General features: G+C 45.1%; 1 pseudogene; it reads right to left on the bottom strand.

Annotated features, from left to right (window-relative positions):
- Positions 1-8,872: 8,872 nt before the first annotated feature.
- LOC136662015 (5S ribosomal RNA) lies at positions 8,873-8,992 on the bottom strand (annotated as a pseudogene).
- Positions 8,993-16,872: the final 7,880 nt, after the last annotated feature.

The following is a 16,872-nucleotide window of genomic DNA, read 5'->3' as shown; positions in this document are numbered from 1 at the left end:
TGAAGGCGCTCAGTGACTGCTACGCAAGGACTAGCATCACCAGCTCGACTGAAGCTACTCTTGGAGGTGTCTCGTTTTCCCCCCCAACATCATATAATGTTGGGAAGTCCTGGTTCTACTCTAGGATGCTTTCTGGATTTACCTGGGGAATGATACTGATGCTGGGAGACTCCCAGACAATCCTGGAGGGTTGATAATCCTATAGACAGGTCACTGCTGAAAGTTTTCCCTGAAGGGCGAGGTCTTGAAAAGGACCAGCGAATGCACCCACAGAATTCTTACCCCTGGTCACACAGACTGTCAGGATTGGGGGCCCCCTCCATGAGGCTGATTGAGAGTTTTGCCTCTGTCAACATACTGGCAAGGCTGAACCTGGAGAACTGAACCACTTATAACCCTATAGTTGCTGTTCATGTAACTAGTAGGAAAGGCTTACCATCTACTTTCATCCCGTATGAATGACAAGTGTTATTTCTCCAGCAAATTTTCCACAGTCCATAGTGGAAGTCATCTGTGTTGGACCAGTAATTTGAAGACAGAGCTATGGTGAGCAGTAGCAAGGCACCAAAATTTGACAGTAGGGTCAAAATCTTAAGACCATCCATTGTGAACTATCTGCAGAATATCCAGAGCAATGACGGGGTGACCCTGGGAAAGGGAGAGCTGCATGTTATTCCATACCAGCCACAACATCTGTTAGTCTAGCTACTGTACTTCCCAACTACCACTAGGCAGCAATGGCCAAGGAGAGCACAGTACAGGTGCCTCAGTATGAGTCCAGAGGCCTACCAAGGATGGTGGACATGTAAAGAGTTTCTGTCATCAGCCTGTGGCTGCAATCCTAACCACACTTTCCGGAGAGTAAGCCCCATTGAACAAAATAGGACTTACTTCTAATCTGGTTAGGCTTGTGCCCTTAGCTGCCCACCGCAGGACTGTGTGCATTCCTCATATCACAGCATTGAACCCCTAAACACAGCCCTTCTCAGCATCCTTCCTTGATCCACAGATGCTATTCTACATTCAGATATATCTCTATTATATCTATTATATCTATTATATTCTTCCTGCAGGAAGTTATAATATATTACAGTGGTTCCCAAACTTTGTGCCACTGGGACCCACTTTTTAAAATGACACTCTTGTGGAACCCACCTAGCTTTACAAGACTGAAAAAAACAAAAACACTTCACTTTATTGGCTGTTCGGCTCTGTTTTTATCCTTTTTACTATGGTGGGCTGAGCACCTTCTGGTTTGTTTGTTGAACTTTGCATTCATTGGATTGGGACCTTTCTGGTGGCCTGCTTTCCCCTTTGCCTGGCCTCTGACAAGAGCCAAGGCACGTTTGCCTACTCACGAGAAAACATGCACGCGCAACTCAGTTTCCCTCTCCCTAGGTCAGTCTCAATACATTTTTCTTTCTCAGCTATCAGCTTAAGACTTTAGCAACACACCCACAGTTTGAGAACGGCTTATATATCATACACTGAGATAATCAAAGAAAGGGATTGTCTGAGTGAATATGTCTTTTAATTATTCCTTTAATTTTAATTTACAAGTGGGACCTGCAAAAATTTCACAGATTCCAGTTGTGACTGGGTAGCTAGGAAGGAGGATGCTTTTGTGTGTGTGAATGTGTTACCTTAATCCTTGGGTGCAGGTGAACTAGACTCTCACTCTGCCTCTTTCCTGATCTGCATTTTCTTGTGTCCTCTTCAACAGACACCTGAGCATTCCATGTGGACCATTCTCTTCAACTGCCCTGTGATGGATGGTGGAACTGGAATCCAGTGTCCTCTCCTTTGCCTATATGTCTTCTTTCTCTGGGGAAATTCAGCCTGTAGGGGACTTAATTTCCCCCTTAAAGGGGACTTACTTAATTATGTTCTGGCTCGAATTTCATGTTAACCTCTTTTGCCTTCTCCAACCCTCTTTCTTCCAAATCAGGGCATTTCAGTGTTTTGATGGACTTGATGGCCCATCCCTTGGAAGCAGAACTCAAATTCATGTCTCACAAAGCAGTTTGCATGATGTTTTCTTGCCCCAAATTCCCCTAATGTCTTATCCCTTATGAACAAGATAATGTTAGCCAAGTTGTTAGAGCCCCTCGGCTTCCCAAACTTCTTTGACCCCCGGCTCCCTTGACATACTGGCCGTTAGATGTGGCTCCCCATTGCCCTACTATTTTGGGGTGGCATAAGTTGGGCCTTGCTAGTCCTTCAGTTTTTCTCCCTGAAAATAATTGGAATGAAGGAAGCTCAGCATGTTTGATTGCTACAACTAGAATGAAAGCCAGCAAGAGTCAGGCTCCAAGTGCAAATACACCACAGAATTTCTTCCTGGAGGTGTCTGACTGACAGAATTAACAAACTGCTGCTGCTGCTAGAGAGAGAGAAATGCACACCAAGGTATGGCTGCAAATGGGGGGGGGGCAGGTGTGCAAAAAGCTTGTGCAAGCGTTAACCTGCTCCATATCTGGTGCCGACTGGAGCCTTCCTTCCCTCACCAGTCAGTCGTGCTTGTGTTACATGGCCGACTTAAAAAGTAGCTCTTGAGCACCCCACGAAATTGATTGCGTTCTTTTTATTGAAATATAAAATTTATATTGAAATATAAAAAGACATTGAGATCCAAGTACTATCTGCGACCAAAAGATGGTCTCTCTGTACAACACTGGACCTGTCTGGAGTTATTCAGCAGCCTTGTCTAGCAGGAAGGCAGACACAGCCATATGGTGGGAGAGTAGAATAGAAGGCTGAGAGGCTCAGTCTCCAAGATGAGGGATAAATTTGGGTAGCGTATTTGAGAAAGACTCCCATTCTGGTGTCCTTCAAATACCGGAAAATGAACTTACAAAAGACAATGTCCTCCCTCGAAGAACAAAATATAATAAATGCAAAATTAATCACAGAAACAAAGAGATAGAGAGACCCAGAAGTCAGTCCCACTGCAAGAATGTGAGGACCAGAAGCAGGAGATTTGATTGTCCAGGCAAAGCTCACTCTCCTCCTTTTGCAGTCAAATTCCCTTTCAAGCCTAGAGTCTGGTTCAGGTTGACTTCACCCCAAGAACAGAAGCTTCTCTTCTTCAGTTTCTCAGTATCACTCCAGATGTCATCACAATGTGCATCCCAGTGTCATCGCAACGTCTTTCCCCATGCTTATTCCTCGGAGATAGGTATCCTTCTTAAAGATAATATACCTGAGAGCAGGAGAAAAGAGATGGAAAAGGAGTAAAAAAAGAGGGATGAAGAAAGAGAACAGAACAAACAGATCTCCTGTTGAACAGGTATGAACAGAACAAAGATCTCTGGCTCTCGGTAATGATTCCGCCTTTTCTCTCTTGCTGTTCCTAATGCAAGGAACTGCCACCCAGTGGGAACACTTGTGAGTTCCTTACTCTTTCTTCCCTCCAGATTCCTTCTCAAATCCCACCCTCCCCACGAAGCTCTTTGTATCACACCTTTGACCTCTTCCACTGAGGTCACAACACATGAAAAGGCATCACTGAAACAATTGGACATTCTTGCTATGTTTGCCCTTTGATTCCAACTTCGTTCCTCCTCTGTTCTCCCTCTGGGGTCAGTATCTACTCTGTTAGCTCCTCAGGGCAGGGACTGAATTTACCACGCTATAGAAATTACCAGGTAATTACCACTATAAAAATTCACCATCACTGTCATTTTTTTCGCCTCAAAAACCAGACAACCAATAGAAGGTAGAAGGAGCTCTGATACCCTTTTTAATTTAGGAAGAAGGAGGACAAAAGACCTATTTAGTCGCCTTGAGTGCTCTTTTCTGGAGTGGAAAGGTGGGATATAAATTCTGCAAATAAATAAATAAATATTTAGCAATCTGGTGTGCTCCTTGGGGCATTTGGTAGGCCGCTGTGAGATACAGGAAGCTGGACTAGATGGGCCTATGGCCTGATCCAGTGGGGCTGTTCTTATGTTATGTTCTTAATCTCACATTCTTATAACTCCCCATTACAAAAATGAATTGGGGGGGGGGGATGGAACATGTAAAGAAAATGCAAAACAACTAGAGTTCTTCAAATGAAAAGGAATGATGTTTTCAAAAATGATATCTTGAAGGAGACCTGCATCAGGACCGTGACAACACAATTAAAGCCTACCCACTCCCACCACAATTCCAATGCTACCTGAGCTCCATGTGACTCCAATTTACCCCTTCTATAGAGGCTCCAATCAGTAACTTCATGTATCATCTTTTGTGGTCCAGATCTCTTCAGATGATGTCCTGTGATTAAACACTGTCCTGAATTGTGTACTCACCACTTAAAAGAAGGAGAATGGAAGATGACCAGGTGAATTCAGCACAAAGGTATAATAAAATATTACATAACTAATTCTTCTGCGAACAAAGCTCGTGAATATATTGAGGCAGTAAAGGCAGAAAGACCTAGAAGACGGGGGGGGGGGGGGTGGAGAGAGAGAGAAGTATTAATATGGCTTTACGGAATGATGTCATCTTGCAGAGCAGAACTCCTTGCCTCGGCATGAAGGGAAGATTGGACAAAAGAGTTGACAAAGGTTTCCGTGCTAGATGTTGGATGTTCCTCAGATACAGAATGGATTTAGTAATAGTGGAGGAGATGAAGATTGCAAAAGATCAGGATCAAACCTATTCAGGCCATGAGCAACTAGATTCAAATCCAGGCCAGGAGAATGTGTTCTCCAGTGTCTAGTTCCTGAGCTACTTGCATTCAGCAGGCAGAAAAAAGCAGCTCCATTGGCCGAGTTTGGCAAGAGAAGGGACTCTCCGGGCACAATTCAAACCCACTTTCTAGCACTGACATAAGTGCAATGCAGCTCCGAGGTCAGGGAACAAATATTCCCTTACTTTGAGGAGGGCTGCATGAGTGCCACCCAACTGCAGGGTGCAGCACATGCCCCATTGGTACAGCTATGCCAGTGCTGAAAAGTTGGTTAGGATTTGGGCCTTCGTAATTCTACTGACAACTCAAGGGGCTTCATCCTGTCACATATGAAGCACACAACAGTTCATCTTTTTATGTCTCCTGTCAGGCCTGAACACACAGGGATATGCAAAACTGAAACCAGCTTGTTGGGAATATATCTATTTCTGAATATTGAAATACAACACTTTAAATGTCATACCTGCCAGCAAGCTGGGAATTACGGTCATCTTCAGGACAGATACGTGACCAATGCGGGGAATGTAAAAAGAGAGGAAGCAACCAATGAAGGAGATGAGACTGAGAATTGTTGCTGATAGAACGAGGCCTCCGGTAACTCGAATGTACACTAGAAGAAGCAAAGAAGAGAAAGGGAATGAGATTAAAAATGTTTCCGTTCGGGGGGAGAATTTCTAACACTGCATAGGTCTCATGTTCATCTCTACCCCAATCCCAGAACCTACCTAAACCTAGTCCCAGCAGGGCACAAGCAACAGCATCATTACTGACTGGGCCAGCTTGTTGTTTGTTCCACCAAGATCAGAATGTGGAATGTCACCCCACCATGCCTCTTGCAAAAAATCATGGATGCCTGCCCACTAGTTCCACCACCCCTGCAACATCCCTTCCACCCATAGTCCAGTTTTCCATCTTGGCACCAAACAAGTTCCATGAAATCTTCCAACGAATCAGGGGTCCAGGCGCCAGTGCCTCCTCTCAGACATTCCTTCTACAAACCTGGCATCCAACCCATCTGACATTTGTTGTTCTTCAGAGCTCCCCAGGAGTGCTGCTGAGCAGGTGAGGAAGGGAGGCTGGGTGAGAAGGACACAATAGTAACAAGCAGGAAAAGCTGCAGCCACATTGCTTCCTTCTTTAGTGAAAAATTGCATGGACTATGTTCAGTGTCCAGCTTGGTGTCTTGGACTTCGGGAATGGATGAATGGATTGGGTTGTGCATACACACCCAGTGTCAGCATGACCAAGAAAAGGCCAGGCACCTTTAGGGTGCTGTCCCTGACACCATGCCCATTGCTTACAGACCGGTCAGGTGCTAGACTGTCCTCTATAGACCATACAAAAAATGCCCCCACCCGTGTCCACAAGAGGAGAGGGTATCATTTGCCCTGCCAGCCCAGGATCTGAATGTTCATGCCCCAGAAATCCCAACACGAAAGCAATGGCCTGCACGTCTACCAGGTTCTCCAGTGCACCTCCTACGCTGTCCTTTGTGCTGTCTCCAGGCTCTCCTGCCCCAAATCTACAGAGTATTGGGCTTGTTGTCAGAAAAACACTGAATTACTATTGCCTGCTGGCAAGGCCCAAGTATCCTGCCAGGAAGTGAGCTGGACAAGAGCTCCAACATTCCTAACAAAACTTTATCACATGAAAGTGTTTGGTGCTGGCTGCACAAGGATTCCCTGGCAGAGAGCTAGCATTTGAGGAGTGACCTGGGGAATGATGCTGATTCCTGGAGGTTCCCAGACAATCCTGGGGGGTTGGCAATCCTGTGAACTGATTCTGGGAGACTCTCAAGACAATCCTAGAGGGTTAGCAATCCTATGGACAAAGTCCCTGAAGGGGACTTGAATGCAACCACAGGATTCTTATCCTTGGTCACATGGAATGTCAGGATTGGGTAGTAGGGCTCCCCTTCCATGAGGCCGATTGAGAGTGTCACGTCAGGCAACAGATTGGCAAGGTTGAACTTTGTGAATTGAACTACATATAACCCCACAGTTGCTGTACATGTAACTAATAGGTAAGGGCTTACCATCTGCTTTCATCCCGTGAAAATGACATGTGTAATTTCTCCAGCAAATTGTCCACAGTCCAAAGTGGAAGCGTTCTGTTGTGACCCAGTAATGTGAATTCAGAGCTACAGAGAGCAGTAGCAAAGCACCAAAATGGAACAGTAGGGTGCAAAGTTTAAGACCATCCATTTTGAGCTCTCTGAGGAATATTCAGAGCAGTGATGGGGTGACCCTGGGAAAGGGAGAGTTGCATTTTATTCCATACCCGCTGCAACCTATGTTGGTCTAGCTACTGTACTTCCCAACTAGCATTAGGCAGCAGTGGCCAAATAGCGCACAGTACAGGTGCCTCAGTACTCTATGAGTCCAGAGGCCTACCAAGGATGGCGGACATGTAAAGAGATTCTGTCATCAGCCTGTGGCTGCAATCCTAACCACATTTTCCTGAGAGTAAGCCCCATGGAACAAAATAGGACTTACTTCTGAGTAGATCTGGTTAGGCTTGTGCCCTTAGCTGCCCACCGCCGGACTATGTGCATGCCTCATATCACAGCAGTGAACCCCTAAACACAGCCCTGTGGATCAGCATCCCTTCCTTGATCCACAGATGCTATTCTACATTCAGAGATATCTCTATTCAGTCATATTCTTCCTGCAGGAAGTTAATAATATATTGCAGTGGTTCCCAAACTTTTCACCACTGGGACCCACTTTTAAAAATGATGCTCTAGTGGGACCCACCTAACTTTACATGATTAAAAAAATGATTACCAGCTGCTCAAGTCTCTGTTTTTATACTTTTTACTACAGTGGGGTGAGCAGCTTGTGGTTCGTTTGTTGAACTTCGCATTCATTGAATTGGGACCTATCTGCTGTCCTTGTGTTTCCCTTTGCCTGGCCTTTGATAAGAGCTGAGGCATACTTTCCTACTCGCAAGTAAACACACACATGCTGCTCCATTTAAGTTTCCATAAACCTCAGTACTTTTTCATTGTCAGCTGATAGCTTGTGACTCACCCAGTTTCAGAATAGCTGGCATATTATACGCTCAGCTAGTCAAAGAAAGGGATTTTCTGCACGATTGTATCCTTTAATTCTTCCTTTGATTTTAATTTACAAGGCAAAAAATGTTGCGTGGATTCCCAGTTGTGACTAGGCAGACAGGGAGAAAGATGCTTGTGTGTGTGAATGTGTTACCTTAATCCTTGGATGCAGGAGAATTACACTCTCACTCTGCCCCTTCCTGGACCTCCATTTTCTTGTGTCCTTTTCAACAGACACCTGAACATTCCATGTGGACCATTCTCTTCAACTGCCCTGTGATGGATGGTGGAAATGGAATCCAGTGTCCTCTCCTTTGCCTATATGTCTTCTTTCTCTGGGGAAATTCAGCCTGTAGGAGACTTAATTTCCCCCTTAAAGGGGACTTACTTAATTATGTTCAGGCTCGAATTTCATGTTAACCTCTTTTGCCTTCTCCAACCCTCTTTCTTTCCAAATCAGGGCATTTCAGTGTTTTTGATGGGCTTGATGGCCCGTCCCTTGGAAGCAGAACTCAAACTGATGTCTCACAAAGCAGTTTGCCTGATGCCCTGTTGCCCAAAATGCTTCAGCAAAGCTCACTCTTATGGACAAGATAATGTTACCCAAGAGGTTAGAGCCCCTAGGGCAATGCTTCCCAAACATCTTTGATCCCTTGCTCCCTTGACATACTGGCCATTAGCTGTAGCTCCCCTTTGCCCTGCTTTTTTTGGAGGTGGTGTAAGCCAAACCTTGGTAGTATTTCCATTATTCTTCCTGAAAATAATTGGGATGAAGACATCTAAGTGTGTTTGATTGATGCGTTAGAATGAAAGGCAGCAAGAGTTGGGCTCCGAGTGCCAAACAGGCCACAGAATTTCTTCCTGGAGGTTTCTGGGTGACAAAATCATCAAACTGCTGCTGCTGGTAGACAGAGAGTGTGTGACCAAGGAAAAGGAGAGAGAGAGAGAGAGAGAGAGATGCAAGCCAAGGTTTGGCTGTAAAGGGATGGCAGGTGTGCAAAAAGCTTGTTCAAGCACTAACCTGCTCCGTGTCTGCTGCCAATCAGGGCCTCCCTTCCCTCACTATTCCCCCAGAGAGAGAAACTGTGCTTATGTTTCATGGTTGGCAACCTTCAGTCTCGAAAGACTATGATATAAGCCGACAGCACCCAGTATTCCCAGGTGGTCTCCCATCCAAGTACTAACCAGGCCTGACCCTGCTTAGCTTCTGAGATCAGATGAGATCAGACACGTGCAGAGTAACAGTTGCTGCAACTAATGGCCACCTGAAAAAGCAGCACCTGAGCACGTTGAAACTGAACGTTCTTTTTATTGAAATATAAATATATATGAACACAAAAACACACTGAGATCCGAGCACACCATTTGCTACCTAAAGATGGTCTGTCTGTACAACAGTGGAGATTTCCGGAGTTGTTCAGCAGCCTTGTGTAGTGGAGGACAGGCAACATGGTAAGAGAGGAAAATGGAAGGGAAGGATGTTCACTGTCCGAGCCTGGGGATAAATATGAGAAGTTCATTTGGCAAAGACTCCCATTCTTGTTTCCTTCAAATGCCAGAAAATGAACTCAGAAAAGAGAATTTACTTCCTCAAAGACCTCATATATAATGAAGGCAAAATCAATTACAGAAACCAAGGCGTAGGAGACCCAGAAGTCAGTGCCACTGCAGGGATGTGAGGACCAGAGGCAGGAGATTTGATTGTTCACACCATGCTTACGCTCCTCTTCTTGCAGTAAAACTGCCTTTCAAGTCTAGGGTCTGGTTCAGGTTGACTTTGCCCCAAGAGCAGATGTGTCTGTCCTCCACATACTCAGTATCCGTCCAGGCGTCATCCTGATGATACAGCATTGTCTTTCCCCATGTTGATTATTCAAAGGCAGATATTTTTCTTAAAGAAAATATACCTGAGAGCAGAAGAAAACGGTTGAAAAAGCAGCAGGAAAAGGGGGACGATGAAAGAGAACAGGCATCAACAGAACAAAGACCTCCTGCTCTGCCATTTCTCTCTTGTTGCTCCTAATGCAAGGAACTGCCTCCCAGTGGGCTTGCTCTCTCTTTCCTCCAAATTCCTTCTTAAAACCCACCTTCCCCATTAAGTCCTTGGCATCACACCTTTGGGCTCTTCCTCTGATGTCCCAACACTTGAAAAGGCATCACTGGATATTCTTCCCATGTTTGCCCATTTACTCCATCTTCATTTCTCCCTCTGTTGTCTCCCTGATGTCAATATCTACATCAGTGGTTCTCAAACATATTAGCACCGGGACCCAATTTTTAGAATTACAATATATCAGGGCCCACCGGAAGTGATGTCATTAACCTAAAAGTGATGTCATGGCCGGAAGTGACATCATCAAGAGTGAAAACAGACATAATCAAGCACCCCTTATGGAAAAATCAAATTAAATTAAGTTAGCAAATATATCAAATGTTTACAACAAGTATAGTTTAAAAATTTATTTTAAGAAGAACCTCCTAACCCTTCCAAGTTGTTGCTCATCTCTTTAAAACAATTCCCTGAACATTCCAAAGGCTGCAATCCTATCCACACTTACCTGGGAGTAAGCCCCATTTACTATCATTGTTAAAAAGCATATGATAGTAGCCTGTTAAAAGTACTGATCCTTAATATTTCCCCAAATGCAGTCACATACTTTGGGAGCAACAAGTCTATTGTATTAAAAATAAAATACACATGGAAATGAAAGGAGATCCACCTCAAATTGGCTCGCAACCCACCTAGTGCCATAGTAATTGGAGTTCTTCAGTGGAGTCACTAGATGTTTTCAGAAATGAAACCTCAAAGGGGACCTGGGTCAGCACTGTAACAGAGCAAAGCCCACGCAGTTCCACCATGGTTCCAGTGCTGTCTGAGCTCCATATGACTACAAATTTACCCCATCAAATACTTCATGTCTCATCTTCCTTTTGTCCAAATCTCTTCAGATGATGTGCTATGATGAGCTCCTTATGCAGGGAGAGCTCCACATAAGGAAACTGTTCCGCTGCAGTTCAAAAGCTTCATTCCCTGAAGGACTCCTCCATTTTCTGGAGGAGAACATGGTGATCCGTTCAAATGAAGGGAGCTGAGATATACCACACAGTGGGGTGTCCTGTAGTGCAGGTGTATGGGCAGGATGCCAGAATGCATACTTTCCAACACCGTCCTGCCATGTGTACTCACCACTTAAAATTAGGAGCGTGGCAGATGACCAGGCCAAATCAGGACCAAAGGAATAATAAAAGTTTTCACGTTTATAATTCTTTCGAACCGAAGTCACAAATACCGTCATGCCAATGAAGGAAAAAAAACCTAGAGGCAAAAAATGGAGGAAAAATATATTAATATGGCTTTAGGGAATTATGGGTGCAATCCTAACCAACTTTCCAGCACTGGGGTAGAAGCAATGCAACTCTGAGATAAGGGAACAAACATTCCCTTATCTTGAGGAGGCTTCCATGGTTACCATCCAACTGCAGGTTGCAGCACATGCCCCATTGGCACAGCTATGTCAGTGCTGCAAAGTTGGTTAGGATTTGGGCCGATGTCATTTTGCAGGGCAGAACTCACTGGCTTAACATGAAGCTAAGACAGGATGAGGAAGAGTCCAGGTGAGGAAGAGTTCTGTGCTAGATGACAAATATTCTGAAGATAAGGAAAAGACTTTAGTAATGGTGCAGAAGTGAATGGTTGCAAAAGATCAGGATCAGACCCATGTATATCTCCAGGGGGCAGGAGGTCTGGTATAGAGGGTAGAGTTGTCATTATGCCCGAAGATATCATTTGAAGGTCACCTGTTCAAGAACACCAGAGGCCCCAAAAGCAGCAAGACCTTGACAAGCTGAGCAGAGCACTATTGAGTGACAGCCAAAGAAGCCAGGTCTGAAGCTCTTTGTGTGGGAGGAGAAGGCAGCCAGAATGTGACGGGACTGAATGTAGTCAGTTCTTAAAAGATAGAACTTCTCTGTTCATTGTAAAAACTCCTTTGGGGGTTAGAGAAAGCCTGTTCATGAATAAAGCCGAAGGACCAATCCAATGACCGGGAAGGCAGTATATAAATACCGATCATGATGATGATGATATTTTTGCACAATCAGATAGATGTAATTGACTGGTTTGTTTTATCCAGACATCGGGTCCTTCCCAAGGACCTGGGATGCCTGGTTTTTATCCTATTTTGCTGTTATAAATATTGTTGCAAGATGTAAGCTGTTCCCAGTAAAGCTGCTTTTTGTAGTTGGTGGATGGCAATTTCTGTGGCCCCGATGCTGTTCAGGTGCTCTTCAAGGTGTTTTGGAATAGCACCCGGGCACCGATCACCACTGTAATCGCTTTGGTCTCCTTCTGCCGCAGCTTTTCAATTTCTGCTTGTAAGTCTTTGTTATTTGTTATTTTTTTTCTTTTTCTTCTACTCTGCTATCCCCTGCTGCTATTATTATTATTATTATTGTTGTTGTTGTTGTTGTTGTTGTTGTTGTTGTTAGACCGTTAGCACCTTTATTCAAATCCAGGCCAGGAGAATGTATTCTCCAAACTCAGGATCCTGAGCTACTTGCTTTCAGCAGGCAGCAAAAGCAGATTCACTGGGCACAAGAAGAGACTCTTAGTAATTCTACTCACTACTCAAGGGGCTTCATCCTGTCATCCAAATGCAAGATCATATGAAACACACAACAGTTCATCTTTTAATGTCTCACAGGGGTTCTTCTCAGGCCTGAGCACACAGGGTCATGCCAAACTGAAACCAATTTGCGAAATATAACACCTTAAATGTCATACCTGCCAGAAAGCTGGGAATACTGGTCATCTTCAGGATAGATATATTTCCAATATGGGGAATGAAAAAAGAGAGGAAACAGCCAATGAAGGAGAGGAGACTGAGAACTGTTGCTGTTAAAATGAAGGCTCGGGTAACGTGAATGTACACTAGAAGCAAAAGCAGAGAAAGGAATGAGATTAAAAATGTTTTGGTTCAGGGGGGAGAATATCTATCACAGCGTTCTCATGTTCATGTCCACCCCAATCCCAGAACCTACCTAGACCTAATCCCTGCAGGACATCATGCAACAGCATCATTTCTGACTGGAGACTTCCAGACAATCCTGGAGAATTGGCAATCCTATGAACTGATTCTGGGAGACTCCAAGACAATTCTGGAGGGTTAGCAAACCTATGGAAAGGGGCCCCGAAGGGAAAGGGTTTGAAAAGGACCAGTGAATGCAACCACAGAATTCTTACCCCTGGACAAGCGGACTGTCAGGATTGGACTCCCCTTCCCTGAGGCCAATTGAGCATTTCACCTCAGACAACATATTGGCAAGGCTGAACCTGGAGAACTGAACCGCATAGTACCCCACAATTGCTGTAAGCGTAATTAGTGGGGAAGAGCTTACCCTCTGCTTTCATTCCATGTGAACGACATGTGTTATTATTCCAGCAAATTGTCCACAGTCCATAGCTGAATTTTTCTGCATTGACCCAGTAATTTGAAGACAGAGCTATGGTGAGCAGCAGCAAGGCACCAAATGTGAACAGTAGGGTCCAAAGCTTAATACAATCCATTGTGACCTAAGGTGAAGAATATTCAGGATGAAGATGGGGCGACCCTAGGGAAGAGAGACCTGCATCTTATTCCGTACCAGCTGAAACATATGTTGATCTAGATCAGTGGTTCTCAATCTTTAGGAGACCGCAGACCACTGACCAAAAATTGGAATTGTGGACCACATGCAACCTCCCACCACTGCACACAAAAATTACATTTAAATTTGTGATACAGGTGGCCCTCATTATCCATGGGGGTTCCATTTCCGGAACCCCCACAGTTAACAAAAACTGCGGGTATTCAAAACCTGCAGTTCCCCCCCCCAACCCAACCACAACTGAGCTCCAGTTGGTCTGGAGGCTCTTCTGAAGTTCACGGAGGCCGCAGGCAGATGTGCTCGACCTCTGTGGGCTTCAGAAGAGCCTCTGAAAGCAAGAGGATCACAGCTCTCCTCCGGAGGCTTCAGGTTGGCCTGGATTTGCTGCAGCTGCATCCGTTCCATTCTCCGCCCCCTCTGGTGGTTCATGAAGAACTGCTCACTCAGAGAGACAGTGGAAAAGGTCTAAAGCCATTTTTTCCTAAGACCTCCCAGACCACTTCTCAGGGTCTCATGGACCACCTGTGGTCCCCAGACCATGGGTTGGTAACCTGTGGTCTAGATCAGGGGTGCCCAAACCCCGGCCCTGGGGCCACATGCAGCCCTTGAGGTCTCTCAATGCGGCCCTCAGGGAGACCCCTGTCTTCAATGAGCCTCTGGCCCTCAGGAGATTTTTTGGAGCCTGCACTGGTTCAACGCAACTGCTCTCAGCGTGAGGGCAACTGTTTGACCTCTTGCGTGAGTTGTGGGATGAGGGCTCCCTCCACTGCTTGCCGTTTCACATCTGTGATGCAGTAGTGGCAGCAAACAAAAGGCCAGCCTTGCTTTGCGCAAGGCCTTTTATAGGTCTTGAGCTATTGCAAGACTTTCATTCATTCATATAAGTTCATCTTTAATATATTCATTTATGTAAACTTATGTAAATTTATTCAAATTTTAAATGTAAATTAATTCTTTTTTTCCCCTGGCCCACAGTGTCAGAGAGATGATGTGGCCCTCCTGCCAAAAACTTTGGACACCCCTGGTCTAGATACTACACTTCCCAACTACCACTAGGCAGCAATGGCCAAGGAAGTTAATAATATATTACAGTGGTTCCCAAACTTTTTCCACTGGGACCCACTTTTAAAAATGATGCTCTAGTGGGACTCACCTAACTTTACAAGACTAAAAAAATCAAGTTTCACTTCACCAGCTGCTCAAGTCTCTGTTTTTATCCTTTTTACTGTGGTGGGATGAGCACCTTCTGGTACGTTTGTGGAGCTTCGGATTCATTGGATCAGGACCTTTCTGGTGGCCATGCAATCCCCTTTGCCTGGCCTTCGATAATAGCTGAGGCATGCTTGCCTACTCACAAGTATACATGCTGCTCCATTTCAGTTTCCATAAGGCTCAGTACATTTTTCATTATCAGCTATCAGCTTCTCAGTTTTGTGACTCACCCAGCTTGAGAATGGCTGGTATACTATATACTCAACTAGTCAAAGAAAGGGAGTTTCTGCACAATTGTGTCTTTTAATCCTTCCTTTGAATTTACAAGTGGGCAAAAAATGTTGCATGGATTCCCAGTTGTGACTGGGCAGACAGGGAGAAAGATGCTTGTGGGTGTGAATGTGTTACCTTAATCCTTGGAGGCAGGTGAACTAGACTCTCACTCTGCCCCTTCCCTGACCTCCATTTTCTTGTGTCCTCTTCAACAGACACTTGAACATTCCATGTGGACCATTCTCTTCAACTGCCCTGTGATGGATGGTGGAAATGGAATCCAGTGTCCTCTCCTTTGCCTATATGTCTTCTTTCTCTGGGGAAATTCAGCCTGTAGGAGACTTAATTTCCCCCTTAAAGGGGACTTACTTAATTATGTTCAGGCTCGAATTTCATGTTAACCTCTTTTGCCTTCTCCAACCCTCTTTCTTTCCAAATCAGGGCATTTCAGTGTTTTTGATGGGCTTGATGGCCCGTCCCTTGGAAGCAGAACTCAAACTGATGTCTCACAAAGCAGTTTGCCTGATGCCCTGTTGCCCAAAATGCTTCAGCAAAGCTCACTCTTATGGACAAGATAATGTTACCCAAGAGGTTAGAGCCCCTAGGGCAATGCTTCCCAAACATCTTTGATCCCTTGCTCCCTTGACATACTGGCCATTAGCTGTAGCTCCCCTTTGCCCTGCTTTTTTTGGAGGTGGTGTAAGCCAAACCTTGGTAGTACTTCCATTATTCTTCCTGAAAATAATTGGGATGAAGACATCTAAGTGTGTTTGATTGATGCGTTAGAATGAAAGGAATGTTCAGGCTTGAATTCCATGTTATCCTCTTTTGCCTTCTCCAACCCTCTTTCTTTCCACACCAGAGCTTTTCAATGTTGTTGATGGGCTTGCTGGCCCATACCCTGGAAGCAGAATTCAAACTTGTGTCTCACAGAGCATTTATATGGTGCTCTGCTGCCCAGAATGCTTCTGCAATGTCCACTCTTATGGACAAGATAATGTGGTTATTAGAGACCCTACGGGGCTTGTGGTTCATCTTGGTCCAGCAAAATCAATATGCAACAGGTTAAAAGTTTGGAATGCTTCCACGTTTATCCTGCAAAAAGGAGACAAACAAAACTGCAGAAGGGGCAGGCAAGTAGGCAAGTCTTTACCACCACCCTCCCCCCTTCCCAGGAAGGGCTTCAGTATTTATACAGAGTCATACAAGCAAGCAAGTTTCTGCCCCTTTTGGGGCTGAGCTCATTATATATGGTGGTCCCAGTTACATTCCCACATATTCATTCTTATCTACACCCTTCCCTTTTTGACTGGGATTTCTGAATTCTTCATGCCCACTTCCTATCTTTCTGTAGTTCTTCTGCTTTGGGAACTGCTAGGCTTAGCTAATCTGGTTTGCATATGCTAGCTGTTGTTGTTGGCATCCTTCAGTCTCGGAAGACTATGGTGTCACGCTCTGAATGGTGGTTCTGGAAGAGAGTGTCCTCTCCAGTGTGTGAAGCCTGGGTAAAGTAGGTATGGAGGATAGGCTGTTACCCATGCAGCAAATCCCCCCTCTCCACGTCGCTGAAATGGTCCAATGGAAAGGCAGAGGCCAATATGGTTGGTTCCAGCGGCATCGCAGGAGTTGCCAGAACATGACATTGTTCAGCCATGAACTGCCTCAGGGACTCCAGCTCCGAATTTTGCCTTGAGGTTGACTCCTGAAGCCTTTTCCATAACTGGATGTAGCCACAAGGCAGTGGAGGTTTGGGATCAGAGTTTTCCTTCTCTTAGATGAGCTGCCTTCCCAGGCTGACGAGTCCCATCTACCCGGTGGCTGTTTAGTCGCCTCTTACGACAAGTACAGCCAAACTGAGGGCCTATTCTTATCCCCAGCCCCCAGGGGAATCTCCCTATACTGAACACTATCTCCTGATCTTGTCTGATCTCGGAAGCTAAGCAGGGTCAGGCCTGGTTAGTACTTGGATGGGAGACCGCCTGGGAATACCGGGTGCTGTAGGCTT

Source organism: Tiliqua scincoides, chromosome 10, assembly GCF_035046505.1.
Source record: "Tiliqua scincoides isolate rTilSci1 chromosome 10, rTilSci1.hap2, whole genome shotgun sequence".
Lineage (NCBI taxonomy): Eukaryota > Metazoa > Chordata > Lepidosauria > Squamata > Scincidae > Tiliqua > Tiliqua scincoides.
Note: the sequence above shows the minus strand (reverse complement) of the source record. Positions and strands in the feature narration are given on the sequence as shown.